General features: G+C 41.8%; 1 protein-coding gene and 1 long non-coding RNA gene across 2 annotated transcripts in view; one reads left to right on the top strand and one right to left on the bottom strand.

The window, feature by feature from the left end:
* The window catches only part of LOC100741472 (transcription factor SOX-6), a 337675-nt gene that overhangs the window by 69398 nt on the left and 244173 nt on the right, over positions 1-24104 (top strand). The window lies entirely within an intron of this gene.
* LOC112213221 lies at positions 10009-23605 on the bottom strand. The gene is made up of 3 exons (XR_002947108.2): positions 23282-23605; positions 22803-22805; positions 10009-10019 (listed from the first exon to the last, which is right to left on the bottom strand). It is a non-coding gene; the product is annotated as an uncharacterized LOC112213221 (long non-coding RNA).

The raw sequence follows: 24104 nt of genomic DNA, 5'->3' as shown, positions 1-24104 counted from the left end.
TGCAATAATAAAAGTTCCACTCCATCGCTCGAAGCGGCGATCACCGGAATCGATGTTATCAAACCAAACATTGCTCATCGAACTTCCTTCGTCGAAAGGTAATAAACCGCCTGAACGCGAATGACAACGCGTTCTTTGTGGACGAAACGGCGGAAAAACGGCGAGAACAGGAAGGACTCGTAGACACCGCGTCCTGTGGAAGGCCAGCCTTCCGGCGCGCAGAGTTATTTCACTGTCGAGGAGTCGTAAGAGAGTGCGAAGGATATCTGGCAGACACATTTCTACGGTCGGGCCGTAAAGCCGGCTAACAGTGGCGCAGCAAAGTAAATGTTATAACAAACACGGTGAGCAGAGGCCGCGACGCCCCGCTATTTAACATTATTTAGTTTGCTTTGTGGACGTTTAAACAGTGCCTGCCTACTTTTTGTATGGATATTTGATGTGGCTCGGCCGGCCTCGAACCCGGGTGTGTATATAAACGAGGATCGCGTGTTTGTTTTCTAGGAGGCACTGCTCAAGCAAGGATAGCCCTATCGTTCTCTATGCATACGTTACGCTGCGCGTGTATGCGCTACTATGGAAGTCGCGTCTTTGGCATCATCATCGTCGCGAAACGGTGTTTAACACGTTTGGCATCGAGTATGCTTTACCTGGACATTCATTTGCACTTGGCTCGGTATTTTGCATTGAGAAACACAACTTTAGTCCAATTGACATAAATATCATGGATATAACGTAACTGGCACGAATTGCTTGGTTTGATTATACGGTACGAATGACATAAATTAATAAATTAATAATTTATGTCGTTAATGTCGTAGATAATCGCTATTTTCTTTCTTTTTTTTTAACTAGAATATACGATATAGTTTCAAATATAAGGTGACGTATGTCGACTATGTTAAATTTGGAGTGAGTGAAATATTTCCACGTGTTTAATAAGGCGTGGTCAATACGATTTCTGATTAGATACAGACAAGATATCGATGGTTGTAAAACCGTACGAGATAATATTATCACGTTACGGAAAATTCAAATAGGAAGCGAGGTAAAATGTATTGATCTTTTGGTATATCGTTTTATTTATATTTGCTCGTACTCGATACAGCAAGCATGTTAACAACGCTCAAAGGACTGAGGGACAGAATGTATTTCTTTGTAACTTTATTTTACGTCGGACAATTTCCTTATTTATTCCCAGTTTGATTCTTTTATATTGATAAAATAAGTGTAAATATCACGCATCGACGAAGTAACATTAAGATCTTGATCTTTGAAAATTAGTTTACTGTCAGACAAGCTATAAATCAGAACTTTCGAACAGCACATATTTTATTATAATTCGCATCGTTAGATACTGCATGTCACTTTCGAAAGTCTATGGTTAACGTGAAACAGCGAAAATCAGTTTGATACTTTCTCTGCCGGATGAAATATCAGTCGCTTTACACCCCCGTAAATACCTATCATTTCCTTTATATTTTTGTTCCTACACTGACAGAACAGATACAAAATCTAATAGTGGTATTTTACACGGCTCGAAAGATCCCTGCGAGTTTCGAAAGTCTCCTGTTCTTTGAATTGAAAGAAACAACGATTGCTAGGTAACGGGATCTTATTTCTAGGCCCACACTTTCTTTTCTTGTACCATCTTCTTCATTTCGTATCGGACAATACATCCATTCGAAGAAAACTTGAGTATAATCTGTTTCAAATCAGATAACTCGATTTGTACGAACACAAACTTAAAATCAAGTTACTCGAATTCGCTTGATCGAGTCTGAATTTCACCCCTTATGAACAATTTGGCTGTACGTTATCCGTATATTTTTGCATAAACAAAGGATCTCACAGTTATCTATTGAAGTTCCATTTCGTTAGTGAAAATCCAAAATTGTCAAAGAGTTAGTTATTCACCAGACATATTCGCGAACAGGGAGCGTTTGAAGAAGAATCAGAGAACTGCTGGTCTGGGAAAGTAGCGGCTCTTCCGATTCGGAACGATAGCGATATATTTTTCCCCCGATGTAAAGAACGCGGCTGGCCGTGACCGGGGGAAGATTTACACGCGTATTAAATTACCCCGCGACTTCGTGACACGCAAAGCGGCCTTTTCTGGGTGGAGCGGCACGACGAGGCGTGTTTCGTTGTAAGAGTGCCGCGGCTCGTTGTCCGGGAGAGCATAGAAATCAAGATAGAAAGCTCGTGTATACCTGGAGACGCCGGAGACAAATGGTTGTGACGTACGGCGCGGATCCTCTCTCTCTTTCTCCTTCTTTCTCCGGCTCTCCGCTTAAATCACACCCGGAATATTTACGATACGGCGTATCACGTTTCAATATATCTTATTGTAGTCGCGGCCCGCATCCCCCGGAACGAAAAAATCGTTTATGTAACGCGTCATATTCGCTGCTTCCCCCTGAGAAATTAACGGTGTCGTGTAATAATTTTTTATACGCGATTGTAGAGTTTAAGAGTTGAACTAAATAATGAACCATCATCCACCATTTACAATTAGTTTCCGATCTTAAGTTGTTTCTTGGTCGGTATCAAATTGATATGAGAGATAAATAGGAATTCATACAAATTCTCGAAATGTTGAACTACACCGCCGATTCGCAACTTTTCGGAAGAATATCAATATATTTATTTTTGACCGATCTTCGTTTCTTCACTCACTCGATCATTTAACATTATCACAAAAACATTTTAGAAAACAGAAGAAATGATTTTAGAAATGTTTGCAATAACCTTCGCTTAGAAAATATTATTTTAAACAAAAATGTCCTTTTGCAATGTACCAGATAAATAATTATAACAAAGCAGAAATTATACCTGCCACTTTCGTTCACATTGTAACGAAAGCGTTAATCGCAATCGTGAACCGTATAATAAAAAGAATTGTTTATTTCCATTTAATAATACCTGTTAGTTCTGACCACCGCGATCGGAATGAATACGCGACTAATTTCATTAATTCGATCGAAATGACCATGATATTATATTGGAACAGGGATCGGTATTCGTTATTAACGAAAGGAAAATAGAGCTCTTGTTACGAAACACATCTAAATATGGAAGTGGTGTGTCATGATAGTTGACGTTGTGCAGTACGAGAAATTAACCTTTTGCGGTATTAATTGTACGTTCTTGGGTAGGATTGATTTGGATCGAGGAATTTCAGGTTTCTTGAAATATTGGGTAATGATATAAATTTAATTTCCTTCGGAGTTTAATTGTCACCAAGTAAAAAAGACACGAAGTTTCTTTATCTGTCATAGTATCAACGATCGATCGTTATCTCAAAATTCAGATCCAAGCAAGTATATATCTACAAAATATAAAAACCCAAGGAATATACCGACGTTGCGGAAATCTTTCATAAAGCTTTCGCAACGAAGGTGTCAAATTAATAGCGATTCTAAGCACGAAATACTCGACAAAGAACGTTTCCCTTTTAATTCACCAGTTTCTCGTTACAGACGGCGCTCGTTTAAGAGCAAAACATAAATTCGTATACCCGGTTCCGAAAACGTCAAGAAACGAGCGTCCATTGAACGCAAGGATAGCAGGCGCCCGCGCTCGTTACGCGCAAAGCGTAACTGTCAGGAAAGGAGGCAACGTCTTCCGAATCGGTGAAGTTGCGAACGGCACGGCGGCAAGAAACGCAGTGCCGTCAGTCCACGTTATAGTTGGCGTTCCGCAGTGCTACCGTAACGGGGTGCAGTTCTAGAGACCATTCTCGCGTTACGCAAACCCTCATTAGACATCCTATTCTCGAGCGCGATTTAATCGAACCGCGGCTGCGTACTCGCTCACCGCGTCCGGTCCTTTTAACCTTTTCTTGTAAATGTAGTACAGATATACAGGATGAATCTTAATGTATGATACAAATAGGATGAAAAAGATTGTCTGACTCGAAATAAGACCAAATCAGGAATAATCAAATTGCGTTGGAAGCTTCGTTTTCGTGAAAAGTGTCGCGTAATACTTGTCTGATCATTGACTACCTATTTCACTGCATGTGTCTGGCTAACAAATTCTTAATAATTTCATTGCACGGTTTTATGGGTCGCAGAAAGCTATGAATTTCTCATTCTAACAAGTCTTTTATATCTAGCGTAGTGTTAGGAATTGAAAAATTGGAAAACATCATTAAATATTGATATACCATCTCAGAAAATGAACCATAAAATAGGAAAAAAAATTGCTTAACGTCTGTACCATGTATAATACATTCTCGTAACTCAACGATTGGACGTGATACATCAGGGAATAGTTAGTTTTGATTTGAGTAAAAGAGCCGAGGAGGGACCTACTTTCTATCGTAGTTAGCCTACTATAACGCTGCTCGAGTATCCGGCAGCGCCCCGGGCGATACTCTCGCTTTGAGACGAGCTCCAGAGAACTCGGACGAAAGCACGATGTTCCTTGTCTACATCGTGTCCATCCGTTGTCGGTTTCCCAATATACGTTGAGTTTACCAGTCTTGCTTTTTCTATAGGCTAGGATAGCTTTATTAAGTGCGATGAACATAATTTGCAATAGGTGTGCTGCGATGTTTCTCACCGTGGAAATTTATCGACATGGTGTGAACTCACACTAATGTTCTAAACTGTAAATATTCATGTTTATCAAGATAATTTTCGAAAAGAATGGGACCATCATTTTTCAAATAGAGTTATTAATAGAATTATTCAAGGATATAATAAATCAATACATCGAAGATCGATCTTCTGAATATACAATAGAACATGAAAAATATTTTTTAGACGTTCAGGAAAAGTAAGATGTCTTTGCATATTCAGTGCTGCGAATAATTGTACGCTCAAATACACTTTTTGTTTTATTTATTTAATATTTCGAAGGAACTGATCATGCTTTGGCATGTTAAATAAAAGTGTTTTCGTAAAGGATAAATTGAACGTTATAGGATATCAGGAGATGTTACGTGGCGAATTATGACCTTTCATTGAATTTTTCATTGAATTCATTTTTCAAAGTCATTTTTCATTGAATTGAATTGAAATGGAAGACAAAAAGACAATCTTTTCAATAAGACGATGCTCCTATTCATACAGCCGCCACTACGCACAAGTGGTTTCAAGATTTCCGAAAAGATTTATTATCATGACCAACAATGAATCCTGATTTGAATCCGATCGAGAATCTATGGTGGATTCTAACGAAAAAAAGTTTACAATCAGGAGAAGTCACCTATAGAGAGTATCGTTGAACTTAAGAAAAAAATTGAAAAAAATCCGATTCAAAACGAAATTTAAATAAGTTAGTGGATAGTATAGCTAAAAATTAATCAAAAACAAAGGAAAATTCACTAAATATTTCATGAAAACGCAACGAAATAACAATGAGTTTATATTTACCAATGGCCAAAGACACGATCTTAAGAGGAAATTTAATTATTAACAAACTTCAAAAGAAGATTTTTGTTTGTTGCACCTTCAGTTTTATTTTATATTCAATATTTCAAATATAACTCAATTTTTGTTTTAATATTATGAAAAATTTAAAAACAGGATTGAGTTTGTAATTCACAGCACTGTACATATTTCAATCGTAACTTTAAGAACCAGTAGAATTATACGCTTCTCGAATACGGATAAATCGAACTCGACCAGCGAACAAATCACCAAAATCGAGGACGGATGACCTAACGAAGATAATGCCTAGTGGCCAGAGAAGCACACGCTGGTTATTTCCGATTCACGGTGCGCACGAGCTTGCCAGTGTCAGATGGTCGCGTCGACGCTGTACCGGCGAACGAGACGGAAAGTTGCGTAACGACTGGCATCCACGTGCTGGAGATCACCGACGACGGTGGATGCCCTTCGTGGAAACCTTGCCAAGGGTTATCGCGAGTACTTCGCTGACTGAATGGTTAATTGTCGACGAATGGAGGTACACGATGCTTGGAAGCGATACGGTGTACAGATTCGGCCCCAGCCACTGTCCCGACTGCTTTTTGGATTGATGCATTTTGCTCGTGGAAGCTTTTGTTCGCACAGAGGAATGCAAACTGCGAATGGAGATGTATCATTTGTGCGGTTTTATATCTACTGTTTTGCATCTGTGTTTGTAGAATGAAGGGAAAATAAAGACAGTGATATACAGGGTGTTCTGTAACTGGCGGTACAACCCGGTAAGGGATGATTCTTCGTGAAAAAGTTAGTCGAAAATGTAGACTGAACTTCTTTCATATATCGCTTAGTTTCCGAGAAAATCGAGTTTGAAAATTTGTCGAGTACACTTAAACTTGGCTAAGTATTGACTAGGTATGAGTAAACATTCAGTAGGAGGTTATTCTACATGGGAAAATAAGTAAGAAATGTAAATAAAATTTTTTCCATTAAAGGTCTTATGTTGAAGAAAATAAAGTTTAAACATGTTTAGTTAAGAACAAGTCTAGTGTACACGTATGGTACATTTTTAGATTTATGTTTCTCAAAGGTAAAGCGACTCACGAAGAAATTTTAGTTGACATTCTAGTGTCATCAGTGACCGAACACTCAGTATTGTCGTAGACAATGTATATTTTTATACATTGAAGACATTGAAAATTTGAAAGTTTCTGGTATTAGAACGATCATCCTGTAGACCTAATTGAACATTATTGAGTCATTTAGCGCCATATGTTATGCCAGAGTACACTTACGAATAGCTGAAAAATTAATGACTTAATCAGAAAAGAAACCTACGAATCACAATACCAGTAGCAATTCCAGTTACAAAACATTCCATCGCTTTACGCAATTTTCTCTGCTAATTAAAACCAAACACCTTTGCAATAACTCCGACTACAAGTATCCTGGGTTTGACAGCTTGCGTAAATCGAAGCGTTTCCACTTGTTCTAGTTGTCTAGCGACGAGGGGAGAGGCGTTGAAAAACAAGAGAAGGGAGGGGAAGGGAAGAACGTTAGAAACGCTATTCGCGAATCGCAGCCTCGATCCGACACCGCTCGCCATTATAACCGGATCAGGCATCGTTTCGTGGCTGAAGTTAATCCAGTTGACGAAACCCGATCCACGGCGCGGCACGGCGTTCCATTTACGCGCAACACCGACAATCGATTTCTGCAACACATCCACAAATTTCAGAATCGGTCGCGTGTCCGATCCTACCTGTTTTTCTGGTTCGTGTCGTTCACTTGTTCCTTCGACTCTACGTGTATATAAGTAGGTGCTTGTGTACTCGCGTCGTAAATACACTAAGCCTGAGTGGAATTTGCGAACCGAGAAGTATCAACGTGTACCAGGGATACATTAGTTGGATTCAAGTGAAGGGACGAGGGACGAATCCTGAAGAACACGAAGGTGTAAATGGAGTTTTAAGATTGATGTGGGTGTGAGCCGCAGAGGATTTCGTCGATATGAATATGCGTATGATGGTTAAGTAGTCATAGAGAAGATTTAGAGTTAAATAGAATAGAATTTTAAAGAGCAACTTTTTTTAAAGAAAAATGATACAGAAGAAGGAGATTATCAAAGAACTAATTCAATAATTAATTTATTCGTAATGATTACATTTTAAATAAAAACATAGTAGATGCAGCGTAATCTGTACATTGATTTGTTTGTAGTTATGTTCCGTCTGTGTACTTTGCAATTACGTACTTGAATGGAGTTGAACAGAAAGTCTCACGAGGTGTGTACACTACGTTAACCCTTTGATCCCTGTTCCAGCACATATGTCCCTTGAGATGTTTAGAATGCTCTTACGTGGCATTATCATGCAAATAGTCATGGTATTTAACTATAATAGTAGGTTATAATCAGATTCAAAGGGTTGTCAAAATATTGTCTGAATATTAACGTTGCTAAATATAATCCTAACAAATACTTGTCCGTCTTCTCGTGTTAATTATTAATTAATATCTATTGATTTATCTATATCAAATTGCTCGCATTTCCTTACGAAAAATTATAGAAGATCAGATTTCTCACAATTCCTATTGAAAAATTATTCTCACTAAAGTACAGAATACCGAAATTTTTGGTATTGTATATATTATTTATGTTCATTATCACGAATAAATTACTGTTACTGCTTGTCCGTTACAAAATGTGTTTTAAAATCGACTTTAAGCAGAAGGTAGCACTCGTACAGTCACATTGTGCTCCGTTGCATTCCTGGAGGCACAAATGTCGGAATGTCAAGAAGAAAATCACTCGGAGGAAGCTCGGGCGAGGCAACGACAGCGGTAACGCAATGCACGCAGACATCAATGTTAACAGAGTTCAGTTGATGGAAAACCGTTGGTATGCCCGGCAGGCCACAAAAGCCATTTCAACGACCACAATGCTCAGCGCAGGCGTGCGCGAGCACAACGATACGCGTGCAGGCCCGCTCGTCTCGTTTAGATGCGCGCAATATGCGCGCCACCGCAGACTCACGGAAAAATCCCCGAGGAAAGCAGCGGAGTAACCGCACTTATTAAGACGTCGTGCCTCGGCCGGAATTTAAAGTAGCTGCCAGTGGTCGGGCACGAGCTGATGGTCTGCCCCTAGCGACCTTTTCTACCGTTGCAACCGCGTCTCCCCGCTTTGCTGCTCGCGAAAGGGCTGGAAAACGAAGGGACCGGTTCCGATTTACGCGAAAATTAATGTTCTCATTAGAATCCCAATGATCAGTCGGATGACTCCGAATGTAAGGGGCTGTGAGATCGTTTCGAGGTGACGTTTAATGGTATCCTTTGCTAGCGTTTGCATATCAGCACAGTTGAGAAGAAAGCCTCTGAGGCGTGAGGGCGCGTGAGCTCGTGTTGTAATATAGAAGCGCATAAATTTAGTGAAATGTCGACTGATTTAATGTCATTGATGTTACATATACGAAGCATTGGAAGTTACGATTTGTAAATTGTGCGCTGTCAAATTCATTTTGCGTCGTTATATTTTCGATATAACGATGGTGTGAAGGATTCAAAGAAGGAAAAGCAATTCGGAATGTAACATCCTATTCTGTTTCAAAGTATTCTACCTAATAATTGCAAGTATCATTGAAATCGCATTCTCAATTTATTAATCTACATTCAACAAACGCACTTAACTCACTTTTCAAAAGATCAATTCCAATCAAAGAATCAGAAAAGAAGCATCCTTCCCTTATTAAGTACACCAAGTACCAGGCAACCAAATCTTCATCAAAGCTCCACAAACTTCTCTCACCCTCTCTCATCAACCATCTCCGAGGCACGTTTACAAAATACAATATCGAAAATAAGAAAGATGCGCCGAGAAAAAATCAGGGAGCGAAAAAGGAGCGAAAGCTGAAACCCTACAAATGAGAGGAGAGAGAATTTAGGAAGCGACGTGTCCATGGCCGAAGCATCGGTGCGGCGATCGGTCAGCAAAAGGGACGAGCAACGGAGGGTCGCCGTTCGCGATGGGGTGAGTCGCGAATTTCTGAATTACTGGAAACAAATAGCGGGAGGGAGTGGCGCAACGTCGAAACGATACGAAGCTACGCGTGGACCAACGAATATACACAGAGAGAAAGGGAACAAGGGAGGAAGAGGAAGGGAGAAGAACCCCTTTTTGGTCCGTAGGTGGGTACGTGTCTCGGTTCGCGTAGCCGATGGTGGGAGATTTGGGGCGGTGGAGAAGAGAACGGCTGGGAAACAGGAGGGATTCGAAGACCCGGGTGAAAGAGGGACAGCCCGTGTCGTGTCGACGAAAGAGAGGTAGAAACCGAGGGACAGAGGGAGCAAGAAGTGCGAGAGAGGAGTACGAGGAATGGGACGGGTTGGAGGAGAGAGGCTGGGACCAAAGCGGCGTACACGGTAGCTCACATCAAAGAGTCGTCTTAATAGAAAGCCTTAGAGGCGTTTGTTCGAGTCTCCTCATCTGACTAAATATTCCTGGCTGACTGAGGAGATATCGGCGGGCCAAGATACACAGAGCGCGCCGCGCAGATCTTACGTATAGAACAAACAGCCGCGCGCGCCCGTGCCCCGGGATTACGGCTTCCGTTCCCCGTGTGCCTCCTGGGTAACGATCGCTCTCTCCCGCATAAGTTTCTCCGAGTTTCTGCAATCTGCGTGTATACATATCGGGAAGCCGGGGCTTCGACGAAATCCCCGATAGCCGTGTTTCGCCGCGGATAGAGAGAAACAGAGACCGCGGATGGGATGAATCTATACATATAAGGCAGCATGGAGCGTGCTAGCGGGAACGCGAGCACACCAACACTCGGGGGATGAGGACCGTCTTTGCTGTCTCTCCCTCCTGCGTGCGACGATATCGCGAAGAATTCAACGGACAGACGTTTCGCCAACAAGCAAACGAGCTCGATTCTCGGCTAATTGATAGCGTTCTGCAAGATCGGTAAACATTCAACGTCGAAGAGTTTGGTTCTTGGTACGGCGAAGAAAGTTTAGACTCGTTTGATATATGATTGTAGAGGAGAGGTAACTCTTGATTGTGTTATGTAGGCTGTTGGAAGGTAAGTGTCTGAGACATTAATGGCTTCTGGTATTTATCGAGAAAAGCAGAAAGTGTGAATTCTGAAATCTATCTTTACGGAGTAAAATTTAAGATCATGTGTAAATAAATATGTGAAAGAAAATTTAAGAAAAATCGACCACAATTATTGCCAACTATGTTCAAAATGTTTAGATTAGAGAATGGATGTTTACCAAGCTAGGGGATGTTTATTTGTTCGGCTAAAAAAACAAATCAATTTATGCTTGTTGGAACTTGTAAGGTTAAAAAGAGGATAATGGTAATGATAATAATGACAGTAATAATAGTAATAACATAATTTAAACAAATATACGTGTAGTGAATAGAAATATAGTATAATAAGCAAACGTATAAAGTTTCTCCATTTTTACATAGTTAAAAACACAGTACATTTACGATTGATAATGACAGTAATTATTCAACAAATATAGCAAGATATACTCCCAGATAAAAGCAAGTGAATAGCCTTAAATTAAACGTAAAGTTGCAAGAGATGGAAACAGAAATAAAAGCGAAAGTTGTCTTCTTTTGAATGCCACTTCGAATCGACAGGTGACCTTTCTTCTTGACCTTCTTCATCGAAAAAATAATCGACTATTAATTTTAATTACACCTAATCAATCTTTGATAGAAATCTTGTAGTCACAATATGTACAATGTCAATATGTACAATTTTTCAATATGCTAATAAGTCACGGTGTATTCTATATTATACACTTAATACACGTGTTCAATTAATTTCTTTAACAAGCGAGAAAAACATTTCCTTTGCTAAAGAAATTATATATTCAAAAATCTTAATGTAGGAATTATAAAGATCTTTTTTCTTATTGTTGCGTGCCATGGTTCTTACCACGCATTAATTACTTACAATCACCTTCGTTAATTCTGTAATTCTAATTTCTAAAGACGATTCTAAAATTAATTCCATAAAAAGTCTATCTAAGCTACATACGTATATGCTAATCAACCTTTCTCTGCCATTTATAGAGAACTGTTTCAGCGCAAAGACTTTGCCCCAAGAATATTCACATACCTTCCTCGTTCATCTTCCTATCGCCTCAATTTCACAGTACGCGTCCGCTCCCGTTGCACATTGTCGATTAATACCTGCGGATATGCGACCGCATATCCGAACGCGGAGCCGTGTTTGATTGATTTAAATAGCTCCCCTTATCCTCTGACAGATATAAATGAATCGGATGCGTCCGTTACTAAGCGCCATACAGATGTAATCCTTTAAAGGGATATTCGGCCTGTGTTTCGCTTCGGTTAAGCTGTACAAATAGACGTGGGATGTTCGCAATCAGCGTTGGCCTCTCTCCGGACCGGCGGGTTGGGTCGTCGGTTATTTATAAATGAATCGTCGCGCGGGACACACCCCTCGGCGAATCAGCATCCTTCCGTTTATTATTCGAACGGTTCAAGGACTATTCCCCATTATATCCTTTCCGCACAAGCCTTGTTCCTTTTTCGCCGTGGTTGATACGGTCAAAGCGCGATTCGTCGAAAAGACGTCGAATCTTAACGTCAATGACGACCGATCAAACGGGAGTTGCGTGAACGACTTCGTTCGAAAGAAATTCGACAAAAACTCAATTCACCGTGAAACACCGTGGGGATGGATGAAATACATTGCAACCGAAATCATGAGACTTGTATCGATTTTAAGACAATAAGAAAAAGAGTGTATAGTACGTGTAATGGTATAGTAGTGTGTATGTAGGTCAATTTGATCAGGATACTCGGAGTAATTGTTGCACCCAGGACTAATTACACCAATCTGGCAAACAAGAAGACTCTAAGTCTTTAATTCGAGCATCCACGGAGGCAGGAACATTACGGTTAACAATTATTCGAGCACGAGCCAAGAGGTTGGCTTGTGAATTTAACAAGATCTATCAGTGCCTTGCTCTTCGTTCGTTGCTATCCCGCCCCTCCCACAAAGCAGGGGCGCACTCCAGTTCTCGCAAAGATCTTACTGCGAATCATCGTGCCAAACGACCTCGTCGGTAACGACGAAGCTTCCGTCGCTTGTTTGTACGCTTACTTTGCTCCTCTTCTCTCTGTGTCTCTGTCTCTGTCTCTTCCTCCCTCGTTCATCTTGTCTACCCTTCCGCTTCTCTCATTCGCTCTCCCGCTTCGAATCTTCCGCCATTGTTTAAATACAATTTTGTCGTTTACTAATTAATGCGCTGTACATCAAAGAAGATGTTTATTGGTTCATGTGATACTAAAGAGACGGTAACGAAGAGGTAACTCGCTAAGGGAGCGGTTGAAGGAGTGACGAAGGGTGGCAGGGGCAGAGGAACAGGTTTGGGGTAGAGGCAAGAGGGCGGGGGGTGGTTCGAGGCAACGAGAGACGCCGTACGCCCATGAAAATATCTATATAGAATGCTGCAAGTGGTGTTCCTTCTCCCACCGGTTGCCGCTCTTGTTTGCAGCTGTCCTTCTTTCTCTCCGTTTCTGTTTCCACCCCCTTGTCCCGGTTCTCCTCTCTGTTCCTCTCTGTTGCTCCATCCTTTTATCCCCGACAAACGACGCCAGCCACCCACAGACTCATCAGCTAACTCTGTTTCAGAGTTACAGGACTTCTGCTGCTTTCCTGCCATCTCTTTCTCGTATCCCGGCCGTGTCTCGCGCTTCACGGACCTCGCCTCTCGCTCGAAACCCGGTATCGTGCCGCCGAATCAGCCGTAGTTACCTACGGTAGTTCTCTCCCACTCTTGCTCTCTCTTTCCCATCCCTTTCTATCCATCGAGTCGTCGACGTCAAACGAAAAGCAGCGAGGTACAAACATCGTCGCAGACGTAGAAGCAAACGCCCGGTAGGCGTTCGTGAGTCGGCGGACGCGGAAACCGACCAACTTGTTTAAGCGTGTAATTTGAGCGCGACCTTACTCCCTCTTGTCGCTGTTCAATTCGATAATTCGTCCGCCTCGACTTTTGTTCGTCCTTTGGAATTGGCACGGGGTTGGGAATACGAAAGTAATGGATGATAGCAAAGGAGAGTAGCCAAGCTCCGTGCGAAGTGTGGTTTACAAATCGAAATTAAGGTGTGTTGTTTAAATAAAAATAATACGAACAAACATGCACGTATCAATAAAGTATGGAGCAGGCAGAAATGATTACAACTCGCCATAAACGTTCGTTTGAAATTCCAGTTCACACATATTTTTCCAGGAGAATCTGTTCAGTTCGATATCCTGTATACTAGTTAAATGATTCGAACAGAAATACCAACGACCGATGAAATAATCTGTGCAAGATAATCCCTGCTCATAATCCTTCGTCCACGCTCGCGATCGGTGCGCAATGAAGCATGCGCGATCAGCAAGAAATTCCACGCGACATTGAACGTTCCTCGTCGAAGTGGATACAGCGTACTCGCAACATGTCTCGAGAAACGCTTATTAAGCCTATCGGCCCTCGCTACCAATCGACTTTCTTACACGATGATGCAGAACCCAAAGCGGATCGGTTCGCTTCGCGTTCAGATGAACTCGTTCATTGGCGCGACCACCGATCCGACGTCGTTTTTCTTTCACGGTACGCACTGGGATTGCCGTTCGATCGACTTGACGCGGAATACTCTGGAGCGTCATGTAAATTTCTCGCGTGACGGAGCAACTGGATCGTTACACCGGCGCTGCGACGTGTATGATACGTCTCTTGGTTCTTCTCCTTCTTTCTCGTCGAGGAATTCCAAATGGACGAACAGAAGCGTCTCTTTCCGCGCTCCACGCCCTTTCCCTTCCTTTTCACGCTGATCACTATCCCTCCGTTTTAATCTTTCTCTGTCTTTCTCTTTCGTCTCGTTTCGCTCATTAATTTCCCGTTCGCGCAGAGAACAGTGAACCGGGTCAACCGCACAATGCGCAACACCTTGCCTGGCATAATGCAAAGGGGTGGATTAGAAAATGCAATCTTTCCTAATGGATCAGAACGAGGGGGGAAAATGCGGACGAGCGATGATACAGGGCGGGAGGGGAGGACAGAGAGTACAGGGGGGAGGCATAATGAATGCGGGGATCATAGCGGTGGTAACGTGACGATATAAAGGAGGCTTAGAAAGCCCGATGGAACAAAAGCAGCCGGTGATTGATCAGCCCTCTAGATGCAGCCTGTTGATACTACCGTTCGAGAGCCGCCGATCCATAGAATTCCCGCCGGCCTCGAACGGGAACGAGCCGCGGACCGCCGATAAAAGAGGCCCGAAAAAAGGGTAAGAGCGCGAGGGAGGTCGAGAGGAAGAATTGAAATCGAGAGGCAAGTTCGAAGGAGTGGAGCGAAAACAGAGAAAGAAGAGAAGTAACCGAATGAAATCGCATAGTGATATGAACGATACCTGACTTAATACTATCTGTTCTTAATTCCATACCCATCAGGTTTACTAAAGTATTGGAAAAATATTAAGACATCTAACATCTGTGTGGAGAAATTAATTTAATAGAACTTCCCAATTGGCCGTGAACTAATTTCCTTCTGACAAAACTAAGTCATAATTTCTCCGTTTCCCACGAAAAGTATATAATACAAACCAAAATCGCGCAAAATATAAGAGATATGTCTCGTGAACTGCCTCGATACGGAATAATATGGAAAATCAACGAATCCAGGAATACCCTTCGGAAAGGAAAAAAGTAAACGGTGAAAGTAGGATGGTGAAAGGAAAAAAAAAGGGAAAAGGGGACAAGTACATACGTGGACAGACGTGGCCTGTGATTTCGTGAATCCACGACGCGATAATGTTATGCTCGACGGACCGAACGAAAAACCTAGGGAGCCAGGGGATCGGGCAACGGGACCTATTATGCTGGATGGAAGAGGAGAGCAGCCCGCTGCCCGGGTCTACCCTGCCCTTCCTGTGTCAATAGGCTCGATTTCCCTTTCAAGTTGTCAACTCTTTTTGTGTGCACGGCAAATTGTCGCCGCCGGTACAGAAGCGGCGCAGAGGAGAATCAGGAGAAGCAGGAACGTCGAATGGGGTTGGGTGGGGTTAAATTAACATTATTGTTGTGACAAAGGGAGGGGGCGGCCCTGGGCCACCCAGGACGGCGCGCACCCCGGGGGACTCGTAGCTAGGTAAACAATTCCACTTGATGATCGGCTCGTTTGATGTCGCCTGATTACCCTCCGCAAACAATCGCTGATTCTCCGCGGAAAGGAAGATATCTTTTCGTTCGAACCGAGCCAGGCCCGGCCCAGCTTTCGCTCTCGACCATCTTCGCGAATTGACCGCTCGTTCTGCATCATTTCCGTTTCTTTTCTTTCCTTTTTTTCTTTGCGCTTTTCTGCGCTGCCCTCTGTGTTTTTTTTTTTCGTTTGAAAAGAAATATCGATTCGAAGCATAAAAGGACCGCGAGAGTCGAAGGGAGCTTTTGTGAAAGTTCACCTTTGACTGTGCTCGTATCAGAGAGCGATCCTCGAGGACCAAGAAAGGCAGAAGTGGTTTCGCGTCTCGCCTTTGTTATATCAACGTGGAATTTGATATTCCAAATGTGTTGGATATTGAGATTAATATTGCGAAGTTAGTCCGAGTTAGGAGATTTTAGAATAAACTTCTGAAATTCCTCGTTTGAGTACAAGTTTTAAAAATATATTTATGTCTTTTCAAACATGTTTCTATATTACAATATAAATTATTTTAATGCGAATTTATATATCGTAGAGTGTAATAAAAAGAAGTATTACCGTTAGAAATAAATTTGAAACATCATCTTAATCACTGACACGAATGGTGTAGTAGCTGCTGCATATTTATTCAGATTATGTATATCTGATAGTCTAAACGATACTGCAACTCGATACGCTTATATTTGAAATATAGTTATTTAACCATTACGTTATGAGTGTAGAATTTAGTAGAATTAATTCTGCGATGCAGACACGCCTAACTGGTTACTCTTGGATCTCTAGCAGACATAATTTCCATAGAATTTCATTTTGTTTTCTAACTTGAGAAAATGTATCCGGTAACATTTTATTTGCATCATAGCATGAACTTATACAATAAAACTGCATTAATTAAGTAGAATTTACCGTAATCTTATTCATGTTTCTAATTATCTATAAAGTATTCCATTATTTTCAACCTTTCCATTACCAAAAATGCTTGTAATTATGAAACGTCCAACGTTTACTATAATTCGCAATACTTCGCCACAGCGATAAAAGTTTATTTTTAAAATAAGCAACAACATTTTCCAAACTCGGCAATGAAAGCGACACCATCAACGATACTTAACGATATTTCGTCCGACATTTGTCTCGAAGCGATAAATCACCGACATATTCACCATGCTATCTGTCCGTCAACGTTCGCAAAGAAGAGGACAGTTCGATACGACCGATCTTTCCACATTCGTTTTCGACTTGCTGAAAAAGGGTGTTCGTGCACGCTCGATCCCACACGAGACTGACCGTGACGCAAGAACAACCTCGAGGAAGATATATACACCTTCGTACGCTTAAACAGCAACCCTATCCAACGAGCCGTCGCCTACATATCGGAACCTGTTCTTACGGCGATGCTTCGTTGATCAATCTTATTAATTAACACCCGAGACCGTTCACCATCGTATGAAAGGACGCCGCTGGGAATTTCCATCGTGTCCCATCTTTCATTCGTTTGACGGGTTTTACGTGAAAGTAAAGACACACGCGACTTCGATTTTTCCGTCCCCCCATCTACTTACAAGCACAAAGAGAGAAAGAAAGAAGGGAGAGGAAGAAAAAAGGAAACCCGAATACCTTTGCTCGTGTATAGGAGCCCTCCGATTGGCCAAGAACCTGAAGAAAGTCGAAGTCAGTCGATGTCGGTCAGAGGCCGCGGTGGCTCATTAATTAACCTTGGTTCGAGTCACGCCGCGCTACCCTTACGTAAGCCCTGTCATGCGGTGACAATGGGCGGCGATTGGCAATCATAAAGAGATTCGCCGTTTTGCGCGAGCGTCGCGCAATCTGAATAAAATATACGATCGAATCGATAGATAAAGGACAATGCTCTTTTCAACGGCGACTGGAAGGAGAGCACCGCGAGCTGCTGCCGGCATGGGACGAGCAGAGGGTGCACGCGCACGAAGAAACGCGGAAAAGAGAGGGAACGATCGAGTGAGGAGCACTCCGACTCTCAGCCAGTCGACAAAGAGGCTCCTTCTATGCAAATTAAATGCTGTTTCCATAACCATTCGTCCGTTCCATTGAGTGAGGTTCGGCTCGCCCGTTCGCCCGGTTCTTTGTCATCAAGGTAAAGGGAACTTTCACAAGGGGCCGCTCTCGCTCGCTCGCTCGTTCGCCCGATCAACCAGCCAACCAACCGACCCAATCCACCCACCCAAACCACCACCCATCCGCCAACTACCCTCTCTCCATTTCAATAACCGAAAACTGAGCTCTCGCTCTTCTATATGCTATTAATCAAAAGAACTTCCCCGACTTTTTTCGCTCTGTCTCCCTGCCACCCTCGCAGCTACCCTGTGTTTTTCCTCCCTCGTGCGACCGTTTGTCTCTACTTTACACTACCCAGCATAACTCAGGGAAAACGAACGGCTTGTTCCTGCTTCTCGATCGTACTATCGCGAAAGTTTTGGTGTATCGTTTCAAGCTTCGCGATGAGGTAGATAAAAATTGCATCGGAATTGGACGACCGAAGAGTCGAGATTGGGTCGGTTGTCTCAGATGATCGAATATATCAAAGAATTATCAACTATAATATTGTCTGACGTAGGTATTGTTTATTCAAAATTGCACGTGAGATCGGTATTACGGTATCAAATAAAATTTCCGACCCTTGTTTTATTCACCATATATCTTATCTATGGAGATACTTTCACGTATATTACATCCGCCTACCATTATTGCTCCCATTCTTCCGTTATACATTCCCTTGACAGTCGATACTTGAAACAGCAAAATACCCTATTTTTCTACATTTTTTCATATTTCTAGCTAGTGTTCTTATTACTTTTAACTATCACATAAACATTGTCAGTAAACATAATTAAGTATAAAAAAGTATCTATTTTTATCAAGCTCTTGTCGAAAACGTTTCTGTCTAATATATAAACAACATACAAGGAAATTTTTGACAAACGATTTCTGCTAACAGTAACACACATTTTGACAAGCCGTCGCTCGAGAGAAATCGATTTCGGAGCATTTTATTGGCGACATTCATAGACTGTCGCCATAGTCTATAGCCATTAAAGAAATCTACGAGCTTAACGATCCACTAAATTATCGTACGTGGTCGTTCGCCACCGTAGGTCGCCCTAGCTCATTGCTATTAAATCCAATGTCCGGATTGTTAGTGCTCATTAACGGCGGGTGTCATAACACCGAGCGCAACGGAGCGGAAGAAAAAATGGAACAGTAGTTGATACTCAAATACGGATAATCGCGCAATACATTCAGCTCTGTATAAAACTTCCATGTCTGATTTGCCCCCGCATACGTTCCTGTGTTTGCTGTATTCGCCACGTTTAAAATCCTATTTATTACCACGAACAGCGGGTCAACCAGACCAATCATGGACATTTAAAGTGTCACGGATAATACGCCATTTTCTCGTTTTACGACGTTTAATAAACATGAAGCAATAAAGACATGGGAATATGATATGTTATGGAGTGGTTTGAGACGACGATAGTCTATGAAATCGAAATTGATGTGAACTTCAACATAAAATGTATCATTTAAATTGAAGTGAGATAAAATTATGAAATTTAATTGAAACTCTTACGAATCCTCTACGACCTAAGAATGCAAATTGAAAGCTGATATTATCTCTATCTGACGTTTCAAATTGTGTCTTTCAAAAATTGATTGAAATATCAATATAAAAATTTAGGGTTAAATTTCATAAGAATAAGTAGAAAATGACACCCTGTAGAAGGAACATTCAGAAAGTAAGAAGCGCACAATTCCAGAAACAAGATCACTCAACCTTCGTTCTACCATTTTTCGAAACCTGGAATCACGCGACATGTTAATTCCTGTCACAATGGCGAACACTAATAGCGGCAAAAAAAATGAAAAGATTTTCCGCCGGCAGTATATCGGATCGAGACGACCCGCGCTCTTCTGTCCGAGCGAATGCACGCCGATAGCAATGAAATTACGCCCGGTACAAAGAGCGCCGCGGGCGCACCGTCCCGTAATGATGCAGCGCGTTTATGTTAAGAGCACGCCAGTTGCCTCCGAACAGAAGCAGCCACCTCTTACAGCTCATCGGCTCATATACGAGCGTCAGTTCGTAGCACGCGTGCACACACGGGCGATCGTGCGCTTTGCGTGCTAGGCCTATTCTAATTTGCAAATGTCGTGCGGACCCACAGGAAGCTACCGTCAAGATTGATACTATTAGTCTGCCAGAGAGAACTACTACCTTTTGCTTCTAGTACCACATTGTTGATTCGGATTTACCATTCAGGTTTTCCTGTTACCTATACGTTCGGTTGGTTTAGTAATAATGAGATGGGCGGTTTGTTGAGTTAGTATAGACTACGTACGTAGATGGAAAGATAAATAATTTTGCTTTGGAGAAAGGTGAAAGTAATGGAGCATGGTAAGCTTGCGTTTGTAATACGCAATTTTGTAAAAATCAAACGCACTGGAGGAAAAAAAATTTGTCGGCGAAATCATCGATATTGCTACTTAGAAAGCAGACACATTTCAATTAACATTGATTTACCTTCTAAATAATCAATTTGTATTTGTTAAAAGTATCGTGTATCTACGTAAAATATTTAAACGCGAGATAGTAAAATTATTAAAATGAAATGTTTCTTAAATAATCACGTAAATTCATAGTTGATTTAGAATTATTGAAAGCGTGAAAAGTATTTTAATGATAATGGAGATTACAAGATAACACGCGCAAGCAAACTATGTAAATGCTGTCGTAGAGAAGCCTACTCAGTTTAAGTTGCTAAAAATACAAGTATTTATTCGCTGCTTAAAGCAAAATCCACACTATGGCATTGAATAATCGCGAGATATTCTTACACGTCGGGCTCCAAGTATGCTCAGCAATTATTACTACAGTAATGGGAAACTACTAAATGAACTGTAGACTGGACTAGCAAACTGTCAGACGTTGAATTGCGCGCCAGATAAAATCCAAAAACTATTACTAGGTTATCGTAATTCTTGTACCTTTTCTTTTACACCTTGTGAATTTATTAAACGTAACTGAATATTATCAATTTCGTCGGTGATTAATTTATTACTCCTAGTGGCAATCATAACGCGTTGACGTTGATTATCACTATGCTAATATGGCTATGTGCATTTAGAAGTTCTCCAAATAGTAATTAGATCAGTAATATATGAAATTACGTGTTGGCTGCGTAAATTAAATGGAATAGACAAATTCCCTAACTTCATGATAACCTAATCATTATTTAGGATTAAATCGAATGAAAGGGCAGGGTCTACAAACTGATTACGCAACAAATTAATGAACCATGTTCTCTGATAGAAACTAGAATCATACTACAAAAATAAAGTAAGCTGAAACTTCACTGATATTTTCCAATAAGAACATTGCCATGAATTCCTTAATCCATCATCCCCTCGTTCAATTAACGGGACTCCAGTTAACAATACCGTACTGACAACACTTTCAGAAAATTCCATTCCTCTCCATCATTCTTGGCAAGCCTGTACCGAGACAAGACTCATCCGTTGCTCATCGCAAACGTCGATAGGAGACAAGTGGTCGATAATTAATGGCCGATTACCGAAAAAGGTTTGCGAGCGTGAACAAATGGGAAAATGAGAACGGGGGCGCGGGGTTGAGGGAACAGAAGGACGGCTCGTTAAGTTTCTATCAGCTGGCGGGACGGAAGGACGAGCGAGTAACGAGCGTGGAAAAGAAGGAGTAAAACAGAAGAACGCCGAGGGAATGGCGAGGCGTTGCGGAAGGTCCGAACGGCGGTGAAGCCTTTAACCTATCACCTGGCACGATGCCTCTGTGATAGTATTTCCGAAGTGGTCGTCGGAGTACCGTACGCGGTGACGAAAGGTTAACCCGTAATTGGTACGTCCGCGAGGCGAATAATTCGCACGGGCCTCGTTTCGCGCGCGTTCTATCCGCTCTCCACGCGATAAGATGGCTCCATTAAATCAGGAACGCCATGACGTGGAACACGATCGCATGGAAATCGAAGGAAATTACAGAAGCCAGCCGGCCGCGCATGATTTATATTTGTGGGATCGCTGGAGCACGACCCGGCCCATGAGCACCGTTTCCCTATCGCCGCCACTCGGCGAGAGCTTGGCTCTCGTCGTCCGGCTGAATGGCTTCTCCGCAAACTGCGACGGTAACGCGGTTCGAAACGATATTAGACACGCGCCGAGTTGTGTGCTCGTCGAATCGTGGCCGAAGCCACCCGTAACCTTCCGCCGTGACGTTATGGCCACTCAACGAGCAGAATATCGGTTAGTTGGTTCGCTGCTCCCAATCTCTTTAACGTCTAGCATTGTTATAAGCCTCTACTTCTTGTTTCCTGACTATCCCGCTAATTGCTGAGAATGTTATGGTTGATTTAACACGAGAACCAAGCCAGAACTGCTAAAGGCGGTTTTATTCCTATGTGAAATTATTCGATCGACTGATTTATTTTTCCTGTTTTCTTTAAATAATTATACAGTTTTCTTTCAACTTTACTCTCAGAACTATTTCTATAATATTTGAAATTTCATAAAAATGTCTCGTCCGAAAGTTGCATAGTGTTTCGGGAGCAACATATATACGAATTTTAAAGATTAATTGTTCTGCCTTTTCTTGAATTGAATATATTATATTTTCGGTTTATTAATTTAGTAAAGAAATTATAGAGAAATGAAATTCTGCGTGTAATATTTATTGAATCTTCATGACCACGACAATCCCTTGCATAATCTCTCCTTGCGTTAACCGCATTTGACTACCAGCCGTGTAACCACTAACCAGAAACCGTTTTTACATGGACACCAAATCACCAACTATATACTGCCAGTACCAACAATATATTTACCTATCTAAGCGGTAACCGCGTCTAATTTACCTTCGTTCGAGTACCAGACACGAGACGAGGCTTTCTCAAGGCAGAAACGACCTAGTCTTTTTCTACGCGTAGCCTAATCAACCGCAAATCTATCGTAATAGTGCAAAAAATCGTAACAGCTAAAACGCGTTCGGCTGAGTGATCAGGGATTGTTTCTTCGTCGATAAGAAGAAAACGAGACCGCGGGCGAGTATGAGTCGAGTTAAAGGAAAAGGCAAAGGAGCTCGCCCGCTCTCTTCCTCGCGTGGCGATCGTCTTACAGCGAGCACACGACCTTGCGCGCAGTCGCGTTCAGCGTTTGGCATCCCTGTTTTTATCGTAGCAGAAAGCTGCTCGTCAACGAACCGCGTCATGTAAATCCAGTTGGATTTAAGACCGACTACGAACTGAAACGCGATCGACAAAAACAGCCATAACAATATCTACGTAAGGCACATATGCTACGACGAATGCTAGTTAGCAAGGCGTTTCATTAGGCAGATAAGGCAGCCAAGAGACCCGCCGTCTGACTGGTTAAATTGCGCATGCGCGCCTGCAAACCGACGCGGTCGTATTTATTTCGCGTTCTTAACCTTACCGCGTGTTCTTACATGCTGTTACCATCCTAATAAGTGTACGCTTGCATCTCATATTTCGTTCACGATAATCTTTCATGCTTATTCGAGTTTTGGTTCTTATAAAATTGAGAGCAATTAATGAAATACGAATTGTCAATTGTTATTTAGAGGTTTATGCGTAGAGGATGGTAACCGATTCGCTAAGACAGTGTATAAGTCGTAAAATAGGATCGCTAATGACTCGTTAATTAGATCGCTGATAATTCGTTGATAACTGTTTGATAACTGATCGACAACTGACTGTGACTCATTTCCTCGCGATCGCGTCTGCTTATTTATACCGCTGGGGGGAGAGTCGGAAAATTGAAATTCGTCTTTGTTCACACGGTTACACGTAGCGGCAACATTGTTTTGCTCCGAGTCTGTTTATTCTTACGTTACGTGTATCCTAACGATCTTGATACTCCGAGGCAAAACATCAACATAATTTGAATTGATCTCTAACTCATGTGTCGCTACAGTTACATGCGATCACTATGACACTCCATAAGCAATATATTAGAAATAAAACTTGACTTACGATAGGTGAATCGTAGAGCTGAAAAAGATAGATCTCTCGCTTCTCTGAACAAAACCTGAGACTGCAATCACTTTCACCCACTCTTTCTCGCAAACTTTCAAAAACACTTATTCTCACCCACGCCGCGCATTGCTACTGACGTTCGCCATTCGATTTCCTCCATCCGCGCATGCGCAGTTTCGGAACCGCTAACTTTTCTAACATGGCGATTACACTTTAACTTCGAAAAAACGTTATTCTTGCGCGAGTGATGCAGTCGAATTTCGGTCGTTTATTTGCAGCTTGAAGTCGTATAAGGTTGTGCGAGATAAACCTGTAGAGGATGTATCTTATCAAATATCACGAATAACAGTCTATATGTTTGTGAGCAATTTATTACAGATATTACTTTGACACAAAGCACAAGTCCAGGTATAATAAGTTTTACGAAATAAAT

This window comes from Bombus impatiens, unplaced genomic scaffold (assembly GCF_000188095.3).
Source record: "Bombus impatiens unplaced genomic scaffold, BIMP_2.2 scf_0543, whole genome shotgun sequence".
Lineage (NCBI taxonomy): Eukaryota > Metazoa > Arthropoda > Insecta > Hymenoptera > Apidae > Bombus > Bombus impatiens.
This window is presented reverse-complemented; position numbering and strand designations above follow the sequence as displayed.